The sequence below is a fragment of the Felis catus genome, chromosome C2 (assembly GCF_018350175.1).
Source record: "Felis catus isolate Fca126 chromosome C2, F.catus_Fca126_mat1.0, whole genome shotgun sequence".
Lineage (NCBI taxonomy): Eukaryota > Metazoa > Chordata > Mammalia > Carnivora > Felidae > Felis > Felis catus.
In genome coordinates, this window is record NC_058376.1 from 138,558,333 (window position 1) to 138,578,415 (window position 20,083).

Genomic DNA, 20,083 nt, shown 5'->3' on the forward strand with positions numbered 1-20,083 from the left:
AAGTAAACATAAAAAAAAAAGTGTTTCATCTCCCCTTACCTGCCCCCCAAAAAAGGTCTCACACATTAAACTCACCTACCCCAAGGCCCATTTCACAGAGAGAGGTGATCCCACGCAGATTTAAAGTGAGTAAGGCTCAGCTGCTTGCATTAAAGTGTTAGCCTGAAGGACAGGCATGTAATTTAACACACACATCTAGGAGCTTGCTAGAACACTCTCCAAGGACAAAGACTGGTGTGTGCCATATTCACATGCTTCACTAACTATACTCCAGAATACCACTATAACCTGGAAGGGAGTGTTCGTTTGTGAGGAAGATAGATAGAGAAAGAGAGAGAGAAAACCTGTGTCTGAGTCAGAGAGAGAGGCAGAGAGAGAATCTTAAGCAGATTCCATGCTCAATGCAAAGCCTGACACAGGGCTCAATCCCATGACTCTGGGATCACAACCTGAGGCAAAATCAACAGTCAGATGCCCAAATGACTAAGCCACCCAGGCATCCTGGAAAGGAGCTTTTATATAAGTCTGGTACCCAATTTTTATCCACCTAGTAGATGCCTCTGGATCACCTCCATCTGGGGGCCAGTGAGGCTTAATCTTGAATCCTACAGTACCATTATATATTTGCATACTTTTAAAAGTCACTGCCTGAGGGTCTGGCTTCTAGTCAGCCTGAATCTAGGAGCTGACATCCTCCCCCTGGGGAGAAAAAAAATCTTGGCACATCCTCATTACTTGGGGCTATTTAAAACAGAATAGGCTGCTTAGACCAAGCACAAAGGTTTGAAAGACAACCAAGAGCTGAGGAAGGGTTGAATAACAAGGTTCACCTTCTAAACAAGGCCAATACTTCAAGGCTTGAGAGAGAGGTAGTTTCAGCTACTGTACAGAAACTAGCATAGAACATCAGATAAAATGCAGAAACAAGGGTATATGTTCCCAATGAAAGAGCAAGATAAAACCTCAAGGAAAAACTTTAATAAAATGGAGATAAGTAATTTACCGGATAAGAGTTCAAAGCAATGGTCATAAAGGTGCTTATCAAACTGGGGATAACAACAGAGGAACAATATGAGAAATTCAACAAAGAGATGGAACATATAGGCAAGTATTAAATATAACTCACAGAGTTAAAGAATAGAATAACTGAACTGAAAAATACACTAGACAGATTCAAAACCAGACTAGATGAAGAAGGATCTACTCAAAAAGAAGGTGGTAGAACTCAGCAAATCAGAGCAACAAAAAGAAAAAAAATAACAGAAAAAAAATAAAGATAGTTTAAAAGACTATAGACATCATACAGACTAACATTTGTATCGTAGGGCTCCCAGAAGAAGGGAAAGAGAAGGGGTAGAAATTTTATCTGAAGAAATAAAAACTGAAAACATTCCTAACGTGAAGAAGGAAATGGACACCCAGATCTAAGAAGCAGTAAGAGCAACCCAAGAACCACAGCAAGACACATTATAATTAAAATGTCAAAAGGTAAAGGAGAGAATCTTAAATGCATCAAGAGAAAAACAACTGGTTATATACGGAGAAACCCCCATAAGACTAACAGCAGGTTCTTCAGCATAAATATGCAGGCCAGACAGGAGTGAAAAGATATAGTCCAAGTGCTGAATGGGGGGAAAAAAAAAACAACCAAGAATATTCTACCCAGAAAAGTTATCATTCAGAAGTGAAGAAAAGAAAATTTCCAGGTAAGCAAAAGCTAAAGGAGTTTTTCAGCCCTAAACTGGCCTCACAAAAAGAATGTTAAAAGAAGTTCCTTACACTGAGAGAACAAGTGCTGTTTAGTTATAAGAATACAGATGAAATAATGTATCTGACTAGAAAGGTAAATGTGCAGTAAAAGTAATGGATTAATCACTAATAAAGATGAAAAAGACAAAAGTGGTAAAAATAACTATGATTACAATCAACCATTAGTTAAGGGAAACAAAAGATGTAAATGTGGCATCAGAAACAAAACATGGAAGGGGGAGTAAAAATGTTGAGTTTTATGATGGGATCAAAAGATGTTATCAACTTAAAACAGACTGTTACAGAGATGTTATACATAAGCCCCATGGTAACTGCAAAACAAAAACCTATAACAAATACACAAAAGAAAAAGGGAAAGGAATGTAAGCATACCTCTAAAGAAAGTCATCACCACAAAAGAGCCAAGAGAAGAAAGAAACAGAGAGGAACTACAAAAACCGCCAGAACATATTAACAAAATGGCAAAAATCACATACCTGTCGATAATTACTTCAAATCAAATGCTCCAATCAAAAGATTTAGGGTGACTAAATGTATACAAAACAAGACTCATCTATCTGCTGCGTATAAAAGACTCAGGGGGCGCCTGGGTGGCGCAGTCGGTTAAGCGTCCGACTTCAGCCAGGTCACGATCTCGCGGTCCACAAGTTCGAGCCCCGCGTCGGGCTCTGGGGTGATGGCTCAGAGCCTGGAGCCTGTTTCCGATTCTGTGTCTCCCTCTCTCTCTGCCCCTCCCCCGTTCATGCTCTGTCTCTCTCTGTCCCAAAAATAAAATAAACGTTGAAAAAAAAATTTTTTTAAATAAATAAATAAATAAAAGACTCACTTAAAGTATAGGACACACACAATGAAAAGTGAAAGAATGGAAAAAGATACTCCATGCAAGTGGAAACCACTTTTATTAATATTACTAATACTGTCTGCACTAACTATGTGGAGAACATTTATCAAAATATTCCAAGGGATACATGGAGTTAATGCATGCTGAATGGGTAAGAAAAAAGACCAGGACCCAAAACAGTCATTGGAGGAAACTGATCAGATTATGTAAATCCAATCATTCAGGTGTTTTTTCCAAATTTCATTCTTCATTTTAACAATAATAGAGATACAGAGAAAAAATATATAAATGTCTTCGAAATATGTATTTTCGGTTTGGACTTGCATTTACTTTTTCTTTGCTGCAAAGTAAAAAAGAAAATGCTTTGTTTTTCAGTTTTGACATAAAAACATCAGAAAAGTCCCTGACAGCTTAATTGATGCTACTTCTTCAGAGTTTCAATCTAGAGTCTGAATTTTTGTGTACAAATACTGGTTTACCTAACATTTCTGAACTTCAGTTTCCTCATTTAAACAAAAATGGTTGTAGTAACTACGGATATATACTTTTGTCTTGAGGTAACAGAAGAAAACAGATAATCCAATTACAAGTAATTACTTATCCTTAACATCCCCACAAACTTCCATTTAATATTTAAAATATGCAAAAAGGAGTTCTTAATCACCCCCAACCTGCTCCTCTCCCAATCTTGTCCATCTCAGAAAACGGCAGCAATAGTCAACTAGGCTCATGTGCCTATAAATCACCCTTGAGCCGTTCTTTTACCTACATCCAACATCCAATCGATCAGCAGGTGCAGCCAGGCCTTCCTTTAAATGCTATCTCTTATGACAATAGCATTTCAACCACCTCCAGTGTCATCACCCCAGTTCTAGCCTCCATCTTTACTCACTCATCTTCTTGCAGCCACCTCCTACTGGGCCTCCTCAATCCCATTCTTGGCTCCTTTACTACTGTTGATTCTGACTACAGCAGTAAGAATGTCCCTCCCAGATTAAAAATCCAGTTCCATTGCTGCTCAGCTCAACACCTTCCAGTGACTTCTCATCATACCCAGGACCATCACTCTGACCCAGGTGTTCCTCTCTCAATTCGAACCACATATGCCATCTTGCTATTGCTCAATCACAAGCTTGTTCCCACTCAGGAACTTTCTGCTTTGTGCTTCTTTCTCTCTGTAATGATTTGGTCCAAGATCTTTACAAAACTCTCAACTTCCTTTCCTGTCTCTGCTCAAAAATGATCTTCTCAGAAAGATTTTGACTACTCTCTAAAATAGTGTTCTACCTCCTTGCTTTCTTTCAATTCAGTATATGTTTCATGAACTAACATTATATTCGTCATTTATTATATTTTCCCTCTACAAAAATGTGAGCTCTATAAGGGCAAAGGTTTTATTTGCATTTATTACAGGGGTATTCCCAATGCCTTGAATAGCTTCTGACACCAAGTAGGTGCTCAAAAAATATTTGTTGCATGAGTGGAGGAACAAGTAAATGGGTGAGTAAAACATACGTTGGTTACTTGAAAGTGTATTTGCTTCTCCAGTGGGGAAATACTGACCTCAGAAGATATTTAGCAATTTTAGATGCAAGTGGGAGACAGATTCCACTGTCACCTAGTGGGGAGAGGCCAGGGATAAAGTTAAACACCCTACAACACAGAGGGCAGTCCCACAGGAAAAAAAAATTATCTGGCATAAAATGTGAGTAGTATTGAGAATGAGAAACTCTGATCAGAAAGTTAAAAAAATGTAAATACATGTAGCATATTTAATAGTCATTACTAAGGTAAGTATAAAAATATGGAACCTAGAAAGAGATGATATAGAGTAAGAAAGGTAGAGACAACAAAAGAGAGGCTTGAAGGGGAAGAAGACTGGAGGAATCAGATCACCAGCCAAGTCACGTTTAAGGTAACTCCGGACGAAGTCTTGACAGAAATGCAGGAAGTATGTGATAACATGATGCTAGTAGGAGAACAAAAGTGTTCATCAGTTAATCCAGAACAGGAAGTGAACCAGCAGCTACTATACAGGAAATAGTGTGCTTCTCTTTGGATTAAGGATTGGCAAGGACTAAGGATTTCTTTATTACACACATGTCCCTATATATGTTTGCTTGATTAATGTGGGTCTCCCCACTGCATTCTAAAATCTATTGGAGTTCAGGGCCCCTGAGTGGCTCAATTGGTTAAGTGGCTGATTTCGGCTCAGGTCATGATCTCATGATTCACGAGTTGGAGCCCCACATCAGGCTCTGTGCGGACAGCTCAGAGCCTAGAGCCTGTTTTGGATTCTGTGTCTCCCTCTCTCTCTGCCCCTCCCCGGCTTGCACTCTGTGTCTCTCCCTCAAAAAAATAAACAAACATTAAAAACAATGTTTTTAAATCTACTGGAGAAATAGCCCTATCTGTGTAGTGTTTGGTACACAGGGTCTGCTTGATAAATATATGCTGAATGCCTTAATGAATAAAGGTACACATAGCAATAAACTGCATTGCAATAAAAAAAAAAAAAGTTCCATGATGAGAAATGAATGCTGGTGTCTCTAAAATTCCACTCTCTATCCCAGTATAAGAAGAAAGGATTCAAATAATTACATTGAGCCCCTTCAAGCCAATGAGACTTCTAAGCCAGGTTCTGTAGTCACCTCAGCATTTCTTTGTCCTTCACTCCAAGCTCCTCAGATAACAATTTTTTTCAACATCTATTTACTAAACACCTCCCATGTACCATAATTGTAACTAGGTGCTTGGGATAGAATCATGAGCAGAATAGACCTGGCCCCAATTCTTGTACAACCGACAAACTAGTGAAAGAAGGAACCACTAACAAAAGTTAATTGCAAACTGTGGTAGGCATCATGGATAGATAAAAACCTACAGCCAAAGGTGGAGAACTACAGGGTGCGTGTTCAGATAACATGATCAGCAAAGACCTCTCTGAGGAGGTGGTGTTTAAGCTAAGAATATTTTATGATTTTTAAAAAGGCAGTGCTCGTTGAAAAAAAAAATTAAAAAATTAAAAAAAATTAAAAAAAAAGGCAGTGCTGTAATCGTTTTTAAATGAGCAAAAACACTTAGGCTTTCATAATGGGATTACAAAATCTTGGGGTGAAACGTTATTGGCAAAGAGGTTAAATGAAGTCTTTTGTATCTAAATAATAAACATTTGTAGAGTAGAAACATTTAGAACTCTCCAGGCCATTTAAGCTCTCCACATACCAGAGGAAAAAAGTTGATTACTTAGAGACGAAAGCAAATCGAACTCAACTGACCTTGTCGCCATCAACCTAACACACGCTATCAAATCAATTTTGTCACAGAAGGATTATGACACAGGCCTATGAGTCAGCAGTCTAAACTCAATGAGTGATAGCACTGTGGACATGAATAGGAGGAATAATCAAAAGGTCTGGCTTGAATATTAACATTCTTGGGCCTCTGTGAGAATGGACAGGACAGGTAAGCAGTATGCAATGGAATTTTTTTTTATTTCGGTGGCAAAAGTATTATTTCTACAATTTGATATATATTTATATTCCGTGTCCTAAAGCAGCACTCTCCTTGGCCACTGCTTTCAACTTTATCATTATTTGATAAGGCTGCTCAAATATTATCAGAGAGCCCGTTCCTGAGTATACGATAATGCACAGATACCCAAGTGGAGTCAGGTTCTCTTCTGGGAAAAGCAGTGTCATCCGTCATTATCATTCCATTCACAAAACTAACAAACTTTCCTACCAAGGATAGTAAATGACAATAAATATAGTGCTCTGTGCTTTGACACAATATTCTAACTATCCACAGCTTACATGCATTACTTAAAGCAAAAGCACAAATAAACTATTCTGTTCTGAATTTTAACTAGAACATAAAGAAGTCCATTTACTGGGGTGCCTGGGTGGCTCAGTCGGTTGGGCATCCAACTTGGGCTCAGGTCATGATCTCGCGGTCTGTGAGTTCGAGCCCCGCATCGGGCTCTGTGCTGACAGCTCAGGGCCTGGAGCCTGCTTCAGATTCTGTGTATCCCCCTCTCTCTGCCCCTCCCATACTCATGCTCTCTCTCTCTCAATAATAAATAAATGTTAAAAAAATTAAAAAAAAAAAAAAAAAGAAGTCCATTTACTTATCCATATAGGTAAATGAACCAAGCTAAGTCATGAATTTCTTCAGAAAAAGTCCCAAAAAAGGGAGCTGAACTTGCATCAAATGTCCATGGGAAAAGGCATTTGAGAAGTAGCTATTATATTTTTAAATTAACTAAATAATTACATTTCAAAGGATAAATAACAGAATCCCAGCTACTCCAAATAAAATGTGTGTGTGTGTGTGTGTGTGTGTGTGTGTAAAGCCATACATTATCCTTGCCATAACCCGAAGAATCCATCTCTTAATTTCTAATTCTAACCAAACTGTTTTTCATTTTACCAAAGAATATGATTTTTAAAACTGCATATTCAGATAGCCACTTTTTTTAAGAAACAGAAAGTAAAGAACAAGTTGCATGTGTAACATTGTAATTCTTTCTTATTTTGAAAAGGTTGGAATTCTCTACTTTCAAAATTTTTCAGTTCAGTGAAAATAAGATCAATAGTCAAATCAATATTTCTCAGTAAGAAATGCAAATTCACAACCCCAGATGAACAATAAGAGAATGATTAAGAAAAAAATCCTTTTAGCTTTATTAAAACACCATAATTCTTATCTTAATTACACTTTCCTATATTTGTCGTGCAAATGATGAACTGCTCTCCCTAAATGCACTCCCAAATTGGGATGCTACATATACAGTCAAATGCTCTATTTTGATTTTACCTATTAAATTATTAAAAACAAAATAAGTTCTAAGTAATCAAAGTAGTAAAACAATAATGCATACTTTTCATATTTTATGTGAAATAAAACAATGGTAATAAAAAGCATTGATGGAACAAGATAAATACTGACTTCATTGCCACTCAAAGTGAAAAGATAAAAACAAATCTGGTATTTTTTAAAGATATTCTTTTTTTTAAATTTTGTTAATGTTTATCTATTTTTGAGAGAGCGAGGGACAGAGTGCAAGCGGGGAAGGGGAGAGAGGGAGGGAGACACGGAATCTGAAGCAGGCTCCAGGCTCTGAGCTGTGTGTGAGTCAGCACAGAGCCTGCTGCTGGGCTCGAACCCACAGAATGTGAGATCATGACCTGAGCCGAAGTCAGACACTCAACTGACGCTCAACCCAAGCGCCCCTGATGTAATGTTTTTAAGTCTTGGCATTCCAATAATTGAAATAAGGCAAATATACCTTTTCCTCTTTTCTAATCACAGTCTAAATGTACACTACAAGGGAAATTTTTGCATAAATTTAGTTTGCAGATTCAGGATGTGCTAAATAAATGCTAACAAAATGAAACAATAAACCGTTGCTATTTCAGGACAGCAACCTCTGTTTTCCAACACCAGGATGGCTGACACCGTGAAAAGGGCACTCAGCAATGGCACAATGGACAAGAATCACTTATCCTCCAATTTTTACTGGGACTCTATGGAAGTTATATGACTAAAATAAATGCAGTGTCTCTATTTTCTTCCACTAAGTTTCATTGTAAATGTTATAATCAGTGTATAAAGGTATTACTGCTCCAATTTTTTTCTGTAATACATAGGTATGAATTGATTTTATACTTTTGTTTGAAGAGGGGCTGGCAAATTTGATAATGAAGAGCCAGATAATAAATATTTTAGGCTTTTCAGGCAGCAGAAGGTCACTGCCATAACAACTCACCCCATGTCATTTTAGCGCAAAAGCAAATATAGGCAAAATGTAAATAAATGGGGATAGCTGCACTCCTATAAAATTTTACTTACAAAATAAACATGGCATGGGCCGTAAGTTGTAGTCCTCTGGTATAGAACACCATGGCAAGTGGTACTGAAATGTAAAATGGAGGGAGCAATCGCTTTTATCTATCAAACAGGTACGGAGAGTCATTTTATGTTACAGGGGACAGCATGCTTCAAAGTGAATCTTAGGAGGTGGGGACTCCGGAGCCAGATCACTTGCGTTTGAATCCAGCCTCTTCGCTTGCCAATTATGTGGTTTATGTCAGTCACTTAATTCTGCCTTCTCTCCTTCCTCATCTGGAAAATGGAGGGTGGAAGGGAATACGATTGTGGTCAGAGTTAAGTGGGTTCAGGCAGGTAATCCACTCAGAAGCATGCACAGTAAAGTCTGAGAAGTAAATCCACTCAGAAGCATGCACGGTAAAGTCTGAGAAGTAAGTAATATTATCTATTATTATAAAAGTTCATTTTCATATACGACAGCCTGTCAAGCAAAAAGGGCCCATTCATATTTTCCAGTACTTCCTTGTCATCAGAAAATAAACCAACAAACAACTGCACGTACTGCTCGTATATGAAAAATCTGTATGTGTTAAATCATGCTGAGCTCCCAAGGGTCATGCCTGAGGCTTCTTTATTACTATCCCTTTATGCCCGGCACTAAGCTACTGTCCAACGCAGAGTTGGGAAATGTGGAATGAATGGGGGAAGAAGTGCCTGAATGAATCTGGGAACTCAAGAACTAAAAGAGACATTCCTGATGGCTAACGATTAGAGGCCCTTGAGAGTTAACTAAAGGCAAGAGGCATGATAACACCATGAGGTGCTAACATGAGATACTTCTTAGAAATTAGACCACTTGGGGGTGTGTTGAGAACAAGGACAAATATGTTTCTTGTAAGCAATTCAATGTTAGGGATAGGAGACAGCCCAGGAAGTTCAGACTCCACCTGATGCCTTCAGAATGACTTTCTGGAGGGGCGCCTGGGTGGCTTGGTCGGTTAAGCGTCCGACTTCAGCTCAGGCCATGATCTCACGGTCCGTGAGTTCGAGCCCCACGTCGGGCTCTGTGCTGACAGCTCAGAGCCTGGAGCTTGTCTCAGATTCTGTGTCTCCTTCTCTCTCTGACCCTACCCCATTCATGCTCTGTCTCTGTCTCAAAAATAAATAAACGTTAAAAAAATATTTTTTAAAAAAAAGAATGACTTTCTGGAGGGCATGGAAAGTCAGGAACACTTCCGAGTGATGGGGAGGGAGTGCTGGCCATTAGAGACATCAAAGGTATTTCAAGAAAAGACAGATTGCAAGGTGAACTGGAATTAAATGACAACGTGGGAAACAGGATTTTTCCAGCTTCTTCAAGGTCTCCAAAGAAAAAATACAACTGACCTTTTTTTTTTGTAGGTGCAGAACTGGCAATATGACCTCCCAATACCATGCCATAAAATCATCTTCTCATTCTTTAATTCTGTTTCCGGTCTAAATACCAGTGCTGGCCCCAAATATTAATGAACCTTAAGGGGCAAAACTTGGCTTGCTCCCACCCGCATTACTCTCATAAAGATCCGGTAATGTCACATTTTATCCTGTGCTGACAAGACAACCCAGACTTCCTTTGGTGCTCCATCCCAGTGTGCAGGGCACTTGTCGGCCCTGAACATGCATGTGGTGTACCTAGGCACCAGGTTGAGGGCAGATTCTGGCTCAGAGGGCCTGGGGTGGAGTAGGAGTCTGTCTCCAACAAGCTATGGATCCATGAACTCCCCAATTGTGAGGAGCAAACGTATAGAGAACATTTAGTTCTTATTTGGTGCCTAACATCCTTCTGTTCTTTTCCCTGGAAATGGTCCTCTCTTGCTCACAGCTCAGGTGGAACATTAGTGGTCACTTATTCCTTCTACCTTCACTTTGTGAACAGATCCACAATTTCCCTTATGCCTAAATGAGGCGTTTTAAGACCATATCTTTAAAAACTTGAATCTAACAAGGCTTTCATACACAGCTTTTGATGCCTGTTTGACACTGAGAAGCATATCTGTTTAACTCCTCATCCGCTAAAATCTACAACATTTTAACTCAATTTTTCTTTCTTTTCACACCTTTGAAAATGTTCATTCTCTGTTGGATACACTTACATTTAAATTAAAAGCAATGTCTATTTCTCGTTTTAAATTGTATTATTGCACAGAATGAATGACAATGTGATATAAATATCTGTCCAGGTATCATAAAATTTAAATGTTCTATTGTTATAGTAAGAAAGCATGTAGAAAATATAAAGCTATATAACACGAAACCCTTGGTTATCACTGCGTTATCTGCGGTAATAACCTATATTGCTTGTGGTATTTTTTTAACTGTGAAGTAGCACAACTGTTGACTAAGCTTTGAATCTTACCCCAACTTAAAGTATTTTAAATGTATGTACTTTTAATAAATGTACTGAATTCATTTACATAAGTTTTCTGTTTTCTCTCTCTTCTCTGAAATGCTCTGTAAAATTCTGTAGTCAATAACCCATATCACACACACATCTTATTCTGTTAACCTTGGACCCTTTCTCAAGGGTGACCCTTGTTGGTTCTGCATCTTGACAGTTTCCATTCTTGGTGTATCAAGAATGTATCACTCTTGTTATTATCCATGTATCACTCTTTGAAGTCTTTACCCAGGTACCACCCCTAGAGGCCCCATCCCTGCAAACTTTCCTGGGACATTCCCTCTCTTGAACCAGAGATCCTGTGATCTATCCATCTATTCAGTCATCTGTTCATTCATTTCTTCATATCCACTGATATTAAACATTCAAAATGTACTTGGTGATACACTGGCCATTGTCTTTTGGACCGTGACAGTCAGGAGAGAGCAATAACAGCTTCCCTGTATTGGAGGGAAAGGAGGAAGAGGAAGAAAGAGAGAAAGAAAAGAAGTATAAGGAAAAAAAGACATCGGAGAAGACGAATTCGGGTTCATTTTCCACACCATCTTTCTACACAGACATTTTTTTTATTCTAAAAGGTTTTTTTTCTCTTGCAAATGTTTTCCTTCAAACTTTTCAAAGATTTTTGCAAATAATTTAAAGAATCTGATTGCACAGAGAAAAAAATTATCCTTGGAGTAAGATTTCTTACCGTGGCTCACAAATCCCCACCTCATCTGACCCCAGCCTACATTTCCAAATTCACCCCACTTTCTCTCCATGCCCTTGAGTTGACAGACCCCAGCCATGCTCCAGATTTGTGTTTCCTGAAACACATCAACTCCGTTCTCACCTCAAATATATGTACTTATTCTTTCACCTTAAAGGACTCTCCTCCAGACCTTCTGGTCTGCCTCAACATCATTTAAGCTCTGCTTACACATTATGCTCTCAAAGACACCTCCCCATCCTTCCTAGCCCCATGCATCAAATTACTAATCAGGCTTAATCATTTTACCTACTTTAAATCCTCTTTGGACTTTTCAAGATTTATCTGGAATTACCTTATTTTTCACCTTATAATTTACTCTCTTTCTTTTCCCCCTGGGGATATAAACTCCTTGAGGTTTGGAAGTCTGTCTTAAAGTTTAATTCTATATCCTTGATACCTAGGACATTGCCCAGAATATACTCAAGTAAGTATGTGCTGACTGACCGTGCCTTAATAATTGCATTCGCATGGAGCTGTAGAGGCTGCCCTGCAGAAGTGTGTTCTCTGGGTTCACAGGGAGCAGTGATCTACAGTTTCTTATTGATGAAAGCAGCTTTGTAAAATCTGTGATTGGATTTGGGTAGGGATATTCTGCGGACATTATCTACCACTGTGTCATCACCATGACCCTCTACTCATAAATTTGTTTTTCCCATTTTTTAAAATTTTTTTAAAGTTTATTCATTTCTGAAAGAGAGACAGAGCGTGAGCAGCGGAGGGGCAGAGAGAGAGAGGGAGACACAGAATCCAAAGCAGGCTCCAGGCTCTGAGCTGTGTCAGCACAGAGCCCGACGTGGGGCTCAAACTCACGAACTGCGAGATCACGACCTGAGCCGAAGTCGGGCGCTTAACTGACTGAGCCACCCAGGCACCCCAAATTGTTTTTCCCATTTCCTTTTGAGATAATTGTCAGAAAATTTATTGTACTGAGGATCTAATCTATTTCTTTGTTAAGGACAATATATAATAATTCCATTTCTTGACTGGCTCTGTCACCAATAAACTCAACTATAGAATCTTAGGTCTTAAATATCTGTATCTTTTCTTATATATATTGCATACTATATGCCAAAATATATTCTAACTGTTTCTATTGCTTCTCACTTAATCTTTTATTTGGGGGTTATCTCCATGGCCAACTTCCAGGAACTCTGAGGGAAAACACAGGACCAAATTAACGACAACTATTTTCACTTACACAACTACTGCTTACTTATGTCCTAGATATATGGTATGGCTTATGGCCAGGGCCATTATTTAACTCACCAAAGAAAAAACTCAGGGAAAAAGACAGGGTCAAAAGAGAAAGCAGGCTGGGGTGCCTGAGTGGCTCAACTGGTTAAGTGTCGCAGTCATAGTATTGAGCTCCCCATCGGGCTCTGTGCTGAGCATGGAGCCTGCTTAAGATTCTCTGCCCCTTTCCCTTGCTCTCATTCTCTCTCAGAATAAATTAATAAACATTTTATTTAAAAAAAAATAGCAAGTAAAACAAAGGATAGAAAAATTTCCAGATGTGACAAAGAGTGTTTTCAAGGGCTAAAAAGTAAACAAGAACCTACATTAAAAAAGGTACGCCCGGAAATGGGATTAGTTACAAGTGCCCTAAGGGCAGTCGGCGATTGGTCTTATTCACAATTTTGCACGTATGTATGTGTGCTACTCAATACACATTAGTTAAATGAATACATGAGCAGAAGACATTAGTTTTTATAGAAACTGTAGGGTATCACTTTACCCAAGAGCAGCAGTTCTCAACCAGGAGTGGTTTTAAATATTCTCATCTGGGACATGTGGCAATGCCTGGAAACATTTGTGGTTGCCGCAACGGAGGGTGTGTCACTAGCATCTAGTATGTAAAAGCCCGAGAAGCTGCTAAATATCCTACAATGCAGAGAATAGCCACCTCACCACCAAAAAACTTACCTGGTGCAAAATGCCAGAAATACTGACACTAACAACACGTGCCCTAGAGAAAGAAGTGACGCATGGTAATTTTCAAAAAAGGATAAAATCACGATTCTCATACAGCTACAAAATGAATAGGTCTTGACAATAAATTTCATATATCAAAAAAAAAGATACACAAAATGAATAGGTCTTAAAGATTTTACTTCAATCAATCAAAGAGAGAACCAAGAAAATATCATAAGTGGTTTAAAATAGATCAGGAAGGTGAAAGTAATGCGCACATGGAGGTAAGACTACCTTTTCCATTGGATGGGTAGAGAATTTGAATGAATCTCTACTGGACCCGTGGAGATTAGCTACAATATACAAAAATGTAGAGTAACTGCTGAATCAGAATGAGATGAGACAGAAGGGAGTGCTATGGACAAGTGGATAGTTTTCCACTGAAGTTCACACTTTTCTTCTTTATAGAGAGATAGAAACATTGGTCACTATCAAATGCTGCCTTTGGCCAAGTACATTCCAGTGGCTTTACAGTAATATTCACTAGATGACGACTTTGGTAAGACTATGAACAATATTTCTATTTACTTAACCTTTCAAACTGATTCTTAATGAAGGATCTCCTCATATATTCTCCTAGCAAATGCACATCTAAAACCAAAGTTCTTTATTTTCTCTACCTCCCCTTCAACAAAACTTAAGCTCCATCAGAATATAAAACACAAAAGAAAAAAAATAGGTGGTACTGTATTGCCTTTGTCTGCCTAAATACTAAAACTAGAATCAAATGTTTTGTCTTTTTAAAGGCACCTTATGGAACAATGTATCATTTTTCATTGTAACATAACCATGAGGACAGTATAATATCTCATAATAATCTACATGGAGGACAAATTAATGATTCATAGAGAGCCATAGGCCTGGAAAAAATGATTGAGACAATGAGTTTAATAGAGATTATTTAGAATGTCCAGTATAGGCACCTAAGGAAGCATGGATAATTCAACATCATATAAATCACTTATGATTTTTAATGGCTCACCACCTTAACTTCATTTATGTGTGAACTGTTTCACCAAGGTTGGCCAAGAGTGCATTGCGATCAAGATGTTAAATTCCTTTGGCTTTCTAACAGTTTGGATGATTGAACATGAAAATAATATCTCCAGTCAATGATACCAAATGTGTTCATTTTACTAAATTTAAAAAAAGGAAGTAAAATATGTATGAATGAAACACTCTGCACTTAATATAATCCCTTCTATGTAATCCTTTAGTGGAAATGAAACATTTGGCTAGGATTCAAACAAAGTTAATCATTATTTTTTTGAAAGCGTTTTCTTATTCCCTTTAGTTAAAATGTTGAAATCATTAAGACTAATTTTAAACTAGACTTCAGAATGACAGATATACTAAAAATAAAATTTGAAAACATTTAAGCATATAAAAATTAAGATCAACATAATAAATTATATCCAAATTTGAGGAAGGAAACAGGATGAGTGTGTACAACATAAATCAATCAATTAGAAGATAAAATAAACCCAAAGGATAGCTGTCATACATATTGAACAGTTCTTTTACCGAGAATGAATCTCACAAACCCATGGTCATCAGTAATTTAAAAATTAGAATCAAATATGCCAGTTTTGTCAGCTAGGTTCTATTATTATTTTACTGTCATTTCTTAATTACTTGAGAATATTATATTTCACAAACAGCTAGTGGTAACACTTAGTCAAGATAAATGCTTCTGCTATGCCAGTGAGAGCATACTTTCAGTGAGGGACATTTTACATTGTATTCTATTTCCTTAAATGATTACTGTGGTATTAATCAAAAGGAAACCTGATTAGCAAATTAAAAATTTGATTAGCTCTTTTAGAATAAAAAGAGAAAGAAAGAAAGAAAGAAATTAATCACAGACTGTCAGTAGGGCATAACTAGTCCCTTACTCCAACTAACACCTGCACGCTGGAAGCAGGGAGATAATGGCTGTTAACATATAAGAGTGTGAGAGCCCTTTGATTGCTGTGAAACCTTTTTTATTCTTCTTTAATCAAGGTAATTACAGAGTACAATGGTTCTTCGAGGCTTATACTGTATTTATCAAAGTAAGATTGAGGTGTTTTTAAGACACAGTCCACCTACACATAGGTTTAAAAATACAGTAATATCTCTCTCCCAATCTTGGGATCGTAGGCTCTGCTTTCCATTTCCGAAAGTGTAAAGTTAGATTAATGTTCTTATGTAAGACAATAGTTGCTTTCACCCTTGACAGCATGAGTGCTTGGAATGGGGGTAGGGGAATAATGATATTTTTATCAACTTCAAAAATGACAGAAAATCCATAGAGCCTTGTGTCTGGTGATGTCACAAGACTTTCGTCGCAAAATCCCAATGTCAGCAACGTTCAAAAATTTAGCATATTTGTTTTCCTTAAAGAATTATGAGAACTGAAACGGTGACAGTCACGATGGGCACCGGCACAAGAAAAGAAAACTGCTTCTTTATCATGAATGAATTCAATTTTGTTTGTAGTGAGCATTTCGATACTTTTGGGATGTCAATGGAGGAAGCACTAGGATCCAATTGTTTGCATGGAAGTTCCAAATTTTAATTAGAAAGATTCATCCTCCAGCAAGTGTGCATCTTAATTGCCACTAGATATTAATTTATGATAGACACTACTATTATTTATACACTCAGAAAATGCTTCAACAATGTTCCTCTTGGCTTAGTTATCTCACAAAGAGGTACAAGAGCTTGATAGACACAGGCGTGGACTTAGACCTACATCTTAGTCCTGGCTCTACCAACTCTTTAGCCATGTAAGCTCATGCAAGGCATTTGAAGATGCTAAGAAAAATGTTATAATTGAAGATTAATGATGGTGGTGCATTCTTAGCTTAGATCACAAGGCTACTTTTAAATCTGAAAATGAGTTTGGGAAATATGGGGGAAAATCACAGTAAGTACATGTGATTTATTACCATGTATACCACTACTGGTGACAGAAAATGCCCCACAATATTTGCTTCTCCATTTTTTGTTCTTCTTTTGTTTTGTTTTTTTACTGGCTTTTGCTGCTTACAAATGACACTCTCATGGAAACCATAAATTATCCATACAAGGATGTCAGAGGCAAGAAATATAGAATGAAGTCAAATAACAAATGGCAAAATTTTAGCCTCCTCTTCTTTTCTACTTATTGTACCTGAAAACAGATCGTATGAATAAAATTATCAAAAATATCAGTTATTTCAACCACATGGATTCATTTAACATTTTATTTTAAAAGGTTGGTAATGACAATCTTAAAATTTGTATGGAACCACAAAAGACCCCTAATAGCCAGTTATGTTGGAAAAAGGAAACCAAAGAGGGAAATATCACCATCCCAGACTTTAGCCCCTACTACAAAGCTGTAATCATCAAGACACTATGGTACTGGCACAAGAACAGACACATACACCAATGGAATAGAATAGAGAACCCTGAATTGGACCCACAAATGTATGGCCAACTAAGCTTTGACAAAGCAGGAAAGAATATCCACTGGAATAAAGACAGTCTCTTCAGCAAGTGGTGCTGGGAAAACTGGACAGCGACATGCAGAAGAATGAACCTGGACCACTTTCTTACACCATACACAAAAGTAAAGTCAAAATGGATGAAAAACCTAAATGTGAGACAAGAAGCCATCAAAACCCTAGAGAAGGAAATAGGCAACAACCTCTTTGACCTCAGCTGCAGCAACTTCTCGCTTGACACGTCTCCATGTCTTGATGGGACCTCATCAAGATAAAAAGCTTCTGCACTCCAAAGGAAACAATCAACAAAACTAAAAGGCAACCCACAGAATGGGAGAAGATATTTGTAAATGACATCTCAGATAAAGGGTTAGTATGCAAAATCCATAAATAACTTATCAAACTCAGCACCCAAAAAACAAATATTCCAGTGAAGAAATGGGCAGAAGACATGAATAGGCACTTTTCCAAAGAAGACATCGAGATGGCCAACAAACACATGAAAAGATGCTCTCAACATCACTCATCATCAGGGAAATACAAATCAAAACCACAATGAGATACCACCCCACACTGGTCACAGTGGCTAAAATTAACAATTCAGGAAACAACGAATGTTGGTGAGGATGTGGAGAAAGAGGAAACCTCTTGCACTGTTGGTCGGAATGCAAACTGGTGCAGCCACTCAGAAACAGCATGGAGGTTCCTCAAAAAATTAAAAATAGAGGGTGCCTGGGTGGCTCAGTAGATTCAGCATCCGACTTGGGCTCAGGTCATGATCTCGTGGTTCCTGAGTTCGAGCACCATATCAGGCTCGGTGCTAACAGCTCAGAGCCTGGAACCTGCCTCAGATTCTGTGTCTCCCTCTCTCTCTACCCCTTCCTCACTCAAAGTCTCTCTCTCTCAAAAATAATATAAACATTAAAAAATAAAAAATAAATTAAAAATAGTACTACCCTAGAACCCAGCAAGAGCACTACTAGGAATTTATTCTAAGGCTATAGGAGTGCTGATTCATAGGGGGACATGTACTCCAATGTTTTTAGCAGTGCTTTCAACAACAGCAAAATTATGGAAAGAGCCCAAATGCCCATCGATGGATGAGTGGATAAACAAGATGTGGTTTATATACACAATGGAATACTACTTGGCAATGAGAAAGAATGACATCCTGCTATTTGCAATAATGTGGATGGAACTGGAGGGTATAAAGCTAAGTGAAATCAGTCAGTCAGTCAAAGAAAGACAGATATCTTACGTTTTCACTCATATGTGGAACTTGAAAAACTTACCAGAGGATCATGAGGGAACATAAGGGGAAAAATAGTTTCAAACAGAGAGGGAGGCAAGCCATAAAAGGATCTTGAATGCAGAGAACAAACTGAAGGTGGATGGGGGGGGGATGGGTGATGGGCACTGAGGAGGGCATTTGTTGGGATGAGCAATGGGTGTTGTATGTAAGTGATGAACCATGGGAATCTAACCCCCAAACCAAGAGCACATTGTATACACTTTAAGTTAGCTAACTGGACAATGAATTTAAAAAAACAAAAAATAATAAAACTATAAAAGAATAAATAAATAAATCGTTGGTAATGAAAAATAGAAAATCTCAGCACTATTTAAATATAACATCACATTTCATTATATTGCATTTATTTGTGCTTATTTATTTCTATCTTCCAAAGCATGAGACAGCTCAAAATTCTAATTCTAAGCAACAGATTTAATTCTTCCCATACCAAAACTGTCTTGAAACTTCCCTAAAAGCAGTAAAAAGTAAAATGAAGACAGAGCTGGGAGACAGAGGGCATGTGAAGGCCACAAGATTAGCACTGGTGAGAACAGAAGCAGTGCTGTTGACGGAAGGAACCAGAGGAGAAAAATAAATGAATATAAAGAGAAGGATTGAGAGTAGAGGATGTAAGTAGGTTCAAGAGGCAGAGCCTAGGGGTGCCTGGGTGCCTCAGTTGGTTAAGCGTCTGACTTCAGCTCAGGTCATGATCTCACGGTCCGTGAGTTCGAGCCCCGCGTTGGGCTCTGTGCTGACAGCTCAGAGCCTGGAGCCTGTTTCAGATTGTGTGTCTCCCTCTCTCTCTGACCCTCCCCTGTTCATCTCTATCTCTCTCTGTCTCAAAAATAAATAAACGTTAAATTTTTTTTTCAATTAAAAAAAAAAGATGCAGAGCCTAGAAGAATTCCTTGATGCAATTCCCACGAGGCAAATAATCTTTTTATGGAATGCCAGGACTTGAGCTGAAGCTGGGAAGATTGTAGTTAAAGGCAACAGGCCCACCAGACATAGGTAGCTCATGAACAATAAAATCACCTAAATCAAGAAAGCAGCAGGAAAAGAGTGCCCGGAGCCAAAATAACCACCCACTGTTTAATGAGCCGCTAAATAATTCTAATGAAAATAATGCAGAAAATATTTATTGTGTACCTACAAGATGTTAGATGTACAACAGTAAAGAAAACAGGATTCTCAATGTTATGATGTTTAGGATTTCCTGGGATACAAATGTATTAATAAAGTTAGCACAGGCATTACTTATGAGGAGATGTGAAGGAATCAGCAAGTACTGTTACTTCAACAGGGAGACAAATTTTAGATTTACAGTTCAGGTTACAGTACAGGTTACATTTTCCTAAAGAAATGGCTTTTCATCTGAATCTTAAGAATGACTACAATTAGATTTTGAAAGAGTTTCCTGATATGCATAAAGGCTTAACATGTTCCAAGAATGGTGGATATAAAGTGTAGAAAGTGAGGAATAGTACCTCTAAAATATATTTCATATTTTGATCTAGACCTCCTCCAGGAAGCCTTCCTGATTTACCCTGACATGGCTGCTTGCCCTTCTTTGTGCTTCCTAACATTGTGTCTCCACCACTGTACTTACTAGATTTTGTGATAATTATCAACTTACATTTTCCGCACTGCATCACTGATTTACTCAGAAAGTACACGTCTCATTCATATTTATTTACCACATGGCCTACAAAAG

The 20,083-nt window shown here is 38.0% G+C and overlaps 1 protein-coding gene and 1 long non-coding RNA gene across 3 annotated transcripts in view; one reads left to right on the forward strand and one right to left on the reverse strand.

The window, feature by feature from the left end:
- Positions 1 to 20,083, reverse strand: part of ZNF385D (zinc finger protein 385D) — an 888,856-nt gene that overhangs the window by 773,114 nt on the left and 95,659 nt on the right. The gene's annotated exons all lie outside the window — the stretch shown is intronic.
- On the forward strand, positions 5,949 to 8,181 carry LOC123380149. Its single transcript, XR_006585543.1, has 2 exons — positions 5,949 to 6,076; positions 8,032 to 8,181. It is a non-coding gene; the product is annotated as an uncharacterized LOC123380149 (long non-coding RNA).